Below are 6,000 nucleotides of genomic sequence, written 5' to 3' on the forward strand. Positions count from 1 at the left end.
ATCTTGCTCCATCTTCCATGTGACAGCCCTTTAGATATTTGAAGGTGGCTTTCATATTGCTCTTCTCCGTCTCCTCTTTACTTGGCTAAACATACCCGATTCCCTCAACCGCTCCCCACAAGGCTTGGTTTCCAGACCCTTGATCATCCTGGTCACCCCCCTCTGCATATATTCCAGCTTGTCAATATGCTTCTTAAATTGTGGTGCTCAGAACTGCGCACAGTACTCCAGGCGGGATCTAACAAAAGGCAGAACAGCATGGTTTTCATGTTTGTGAGAATCAATTCTAGAGATGTAACATGTTCAGAAATGGCCCAGGGGGGATGTTTATCACCATTTACTTCACACACACACACACACACACACACACACACACACACTGGAAACATTTGGGAAAGATTGAAATACAGGCAATACTTACCTCCTTATCAAACTAACATTTAGTTACCTCCTTATCAAACTAACATTTAGTTTGCTTTTAGAGCATATAGTGGTACCTTGGGTTAAGAACTTAATTCGTTCTGGAGGTCCGTTCTTAACCTGAAACTGTTCTTAACCTGAGGTACCACTTTAGCTAATGGGGCCTCCCACTGCTGTGTGATTTCTGCTCTCATCCTGAGGTAAAGTTCTTACCCTGAGGTACTATTTATGGGTTAGCGGAGTCTGTAACCTGAAGCATCTGTAACCTGAGGTACCACTGTAAAAGGCATCCCTTATAACTTAACATTATTGTTGTTGTTGTTGTTGTTGTTGTTGTTGTTGTTGTTATTTATACCCCACCCCCGGCCAAAACCGGGCTCAGAGCGGCTAACATCAAATGTATAATGCATAACAAATTAAAATAAACACACATTTGGCCATGGAGCTCACTGGGTGATCTTGGGTCAGTCACCAGCTCTCAGCCCAACCTGTCTCGCAGGATTTTTGTAGAGAGCCATATTCCTTAGAGGATAAAAATGTGATAATAAAAACTAAATAAGACCTGTGAGGGTGGGCGCCATTTCCGTTATAAGAGAACAAGGGAGGTGTTCATGGTGAGTTCCGGCACCTCAGTTTTTAGGAAAATAGCACTGAGGCCTACTCTGTTTTGGAGAGCTTTCTCCCAGGCATAATGTGCCAGCTTTTGGGGAGAGAGGGGACAAGGTCAGCCACAAAGAGGAGCCAAGTGAGAAGGGCAGCAGGTTGAGGATACTTGATTCTAGTATCTCCAAACTAGAACTCAGGTCCATCATCACAAGAAAGCAACAGCAGTGTAGAGACGGCCTGGACACAGGGAGGGGAAACAGAACAATTGGGAGACCCTGTTCTTTTGCTGAAGGCTCCCCCCTCCCCCCAGTTTGTGGCAATGTTGCGAACAAACCAGAACTCCTCTGAAATACTTTCTATTGTGGCATGGGTGAAATGGAATTTGCCACAATCTATTGGTATCCTGAGAATTACTGTTGTTTGATGCATTTTCTGCTCAAAGCAGCCTCCACCCAATTTGGAAATGTTAAGTTGTGGTTAAGGAATAAGGGGAAAGCATGTTTCTTGGAGACTCTGCATACCGAATGGAGAATGTGCACATTGCCTGCAGAATGCACAGAATTGTATTTTTATGTTGTGAGCTTCCCTGTGGTCTTTGGCTGAAGGCTGGTATACAAATAAGGGTGGTAATAAATAAATAAAATAAAAGTAAATTAAATTAAATTTTTTTAAAAAAAATACAAAGGGGTGGTAATAAATAAATAAATAAATAAATAAATAAATAAATAAATAAAATGCACATTTCTCAAGACCTGTTGGGGATCATGCGTAATAGCTGGGGAGTGTACAGAATCAGAATTCAGCCAAGACCTTTAAAGCCCTTCACGGCCTAGGACCCTCGTACCTACGGGACCGCCTCTCCTGGTATGCCCCACGGAGAGCCTCAAGGTCCATAAATAACAACACCCTAGTGGTCCCAGGCTCTAAGGAAGTTAGATTGGCTTCAACCAGAGCCAGGGCCTTCTCAACACTGGCGCCGGCCTGGTGGAACGCTCTGCCTCATGAGACCAGGGCCCTGCAGGACCTGATTTCTTTCCGCAGGGACTGTAAGACAGAGTTGTTCCGCCTGGCCTTTGGCTTGGAGCCAATTTGATTCCCTCCCTCCCTCTCTTTCTTTTTTCTTTTCCTTCTCCTCCTGCAATGAGGCTACATTTTAATATTTTAATGTTCCATTATTTTAATGTTGTATTTTATTTTTGTTTTTAAGTTGTAATCACTCTTCTTGTTTTTATTATTGCTTGTAAGCCGCTCTGAGCCCGGCCTTGGCTGGGGAGGGCGGGGTATAAATAAAAAATTATTATTATTATTATTAAGAGATGCACAGTCCTCAAAGTTTGCTGGGGATTAGGCATACTGACTGGGAAATGTGCACAATTCCCCTCTTTGTTATTGTGCACATTAACCACTCCTGATTGGTCACTGTAGGAAAGTGGAAGGCAGACTAGCTGGACCTTAGATCTGAACTAGGCAGGCTCTCTTCCTGCACTTACGGGCTCACATTAAAGGTTCCAATGGGTTCCTCTGACCAAGGATCTCATCCTTCGATGGCTTGCGTTTCATTTGGACAAAGTAGCTGTGCAAAAACAGTACCTGTCAGAAGTTTGCTTAACTGGATCACAACCCTCTCCATCTTACTTTCTCCCCCCCCCCTCCTGGACTTGAAAGCAAGAACAGACTTTAAGGAACAGAGCCAACACTTTGTTCTCAATGCTCACATCGTTATCTCTGAGGTTGAGCATTCCCTTATCCAGAATGAGAACTTGGGTTGCAAACAGTTTCTTCTGTCGCCACCCAATTATATTCCCTTTTAGACATTCATTGAGTTGCTGTGGCTGGGTAGCTCAGTCAGTAGACCACAATACTCTTAGTGTAGTGGGTTCGAGTTCCACGTGGGCAGCGGCGTAGCGTGGGTTGTCAGCACCCGGGGCAAGGCAAGTAATTTGCGCCCCCTAACCCGGGGCAAGGCAAGTAATTTGCGTCCCCTAACCCGTGGATTTGCGCCCCCTAACCCTACAAATCTATGCCTATGAATGATGGTCCCTCTCTCTCTCTCTCTTTCTCATATTCCAATTGATTCCCATTTCCGCCGATCGATCCCCGAAGCTCTCACCCAGCGAAATTCGTGCATAATTACGCTTCGCCATCCCTAATCCTGCCGCTTCCACCGGGAAATCATGACGGTGCGTTTCTCCTCTCCAAACTTTCCCCGGCCCTTTGCCGGCCGGCACAGCCCTTTTGGCTACAAGCTCCCCTCCTTCTCTGCCCGCTTCCGACCCCACCTCCCCGTCCAGCCTCCCTACCTCCTGAAAAAAGGCGCCGGCACCGAGCAGGACACCCCCGCGGCCATCGGAGAGAGGCGGGGCCGAGGGAGGCAAGCCAATGGGCGAGGCAGGGGTAGGTGGCCACGGGGGCGGGCGCTGCCGCAGTCCTCGGGTGGGCAAGGTAGGAGCAGGCGGAGGCTGGCCGGCCGCTCTGACAATAGGGGTGGGCCGAGGGCACGACGGGGCTGGGCCCTCTGGACTCGCGCCCCCCCCCCAGATGTTGCGCCCGGTGCGGCCGGCACCCCTGGCGCCCCCCACGCTACGCCACTGCACGTGGGACAGAAAGACTCCTGCATTGCAGGGGGTTGGACTTGAAGACCCTTGTGGTCCCTTCAGACTCTATAATTCTATTATTTTCTCCCCATCACTTCTTGGCTTTATGCAAAAATCATAACAGGTAGCATTTTGGGAGACGCCAAAAGTGTTTCCCATGTACAACTATTATTTAAGGTAGGTCAGTTTTATCCCCATATTATAGATAAAGAACTGAGGTTGGAAGGAGCAGGAGTGAGAAAATTCAAAGAGAAGGAAGCTCATTCCAAGTTCTTCATCAAGCTGCCTAAGTCATTCAAAATGACCCTGGCTCTAATCCAGGACTGGGGAATCTGTGACCCTCTAACTGTTGCGGGACTTCATCTTCCATCATGGCAAATCGTGATGGGTGATGGAGTCCAACAATGCCTGGAGGGTCACAGATTCCCCATCCCTGATTGAACTCTCCTAACTGCTGTCAGGCTTCAGGGAATCAGCTCCCCCCCCCCCCCGTGACAGTAGATAAGCAGGACAAAGGAAAAGGAGTCTTCTTACCAGTTAGAAACTTTAATAATTACAGTGAGAGAACAAAGAACCCATCTCCCAGAATGGTGGTGCTCCCAATTAAGGATTCCACCCCTTACGTCCCTATTGATCTACGTCACTTCTACGTCTTGTAATCCGAGCTTGTTCCCTCTATGTTTTGTGTGGTTTTTGCTCTGCCACTTTCTGAGCATTTCTTGACCTTGGGGAGAGCAGAGGAATACTTTCCAGAGACTGTGAATCTGTTAACCCTCTCTCTCCCACTGTTTCTTCTGCTAGCTGTTCCCCATCCAGTATTTCCCAGCTTCTGCCTTCTGAACTATGTCCCTCTGCAAACCACTGTTCCAAATCCTGCTCCTGGGAAGATTCAGGATCTGGAGAGCAGGAGGGGGGGGGGCTCCCACAATTTCTCCTCTGTGCAGTCCTCCTCAGCACAGTCCCTGAAAACTGCCTTTGCACTCTCAACATTATGACAGAGATCCTTGCAATCAGTCGACTTCCTAGCCTTTCAAAGGTTGCGGAAATGTTTTCTGGCCAGTGTGAGTTGCTGGCATCATCCTTCTCCAGGGCTCCCCTCTCTCCCCCCAGGCTTCCGAGAAGTGAAAGCGTGGAAACGTATGGAATGGGGGCACCTGCCACATTGAGCAGATGCACGTTCATCCATGTGCGCACGTGAACAGCAAGGTGCAGTGCGGCGCATGGCCTCCCGCTTCCCATATTGCGACAGCTGAGAGGTATTTTGACAAGTTGATAATGCGATGTTCCAGTGTGTCCCTTGCATGACAGTGAGGCAGATGGCAGAGGAATGCAGCAAGGTGGGCCAGAATCTGCAGCACTAAGGACAGCTCCTAGTGACCCAAAGGGTTCAATAAAGGCTCAAGCTCAGGGCTATGCGCTGGTCACAAGACTCAGTTTGAACTTCCCTGTCTATGTGTTGGCTATCTATGGCTTGGTGGGTGACAAGCTCAGCAACTAGGGAGATCCTTTGTTCCTTAATCATCAGCATTTGAGTAGGACTCTCCCAATATACACATGTCAGAATGCCATTTTGCCCAATAAACACATTTGTGCAAAGCTGTTTCTCCTAAAATAATGCCATTTGCAGATGTTATTTTTTGCTAATGTCTGCATTCATATGCGCACTGTGTTCCTGAGGGAAGTGAGCTTAACATCTCCGGGAATCTGAGTGATGGGGTTGTCAACATGTTAACTGCTGTCAGAATGGCCCAGCTCCCCTGCTTAGGCAGCAAGCCTCTCTCAGCTTGCATATTCAGGCTCGGCGAGAGAGAAGGCTGACCTCTCCGCTGCGGCGGACGAGAGAAGTTGGGTATCTCAAAGGAACATGCTGTGGCAGGAAAGACTGACATGACAGAAGCATACCCCTGTTTCCATCTGTGAAATGCTCCAGAAAGGATGGGCAGACTCAGCCCAGCATCTGAAGGCGGCCCCTCGGCCCTCTCTGTCTGACCCTTGGGTGTCTCCATAGGCCACACCCCTTTTCTGCCACTAATTGTTACCCTCTGCGTTTTTGCTGGAACGTGTCCTCTGATAATACCTCTTGCTCGCCTGGACGGAAGACATGAGAGACAGAGACAGAGAGAGGGGGGGGGGAAGAGAGAGAGAAATTTATCAGTACAAAATTTACATTCATTAGCTGTGACACCTGCATTGCAGAGGGTTGAACTAAATGACCCTGTGGGGACCCTTCCAGCTCCACAGTTCATTTTGTTCCAAAAAAAAATTATTGATTAAAGAAAATTTAATACAGTCTCTGCAAAACAAATAAATAAAGCATTGAATTTATAGCCTCATTTTACATAATCTCAAAACATGAATGGTCCATGTAGGCTCTCCACAG

This window comes from Podarcis muralis, chromosome 16 (assembly GCF_964188315.1).
Source record: "Podarcis muralis chromosome 16, rPodMur119.hap1.1, whole genome shotgun sequence".
Taxonomy (NCBI): domain Eukaryota; kingdom Metazoa; phylum Chordata; class Lepidosauria; order Squamata; family Lacertidae; genus Podarcis; species Podarcis muralis.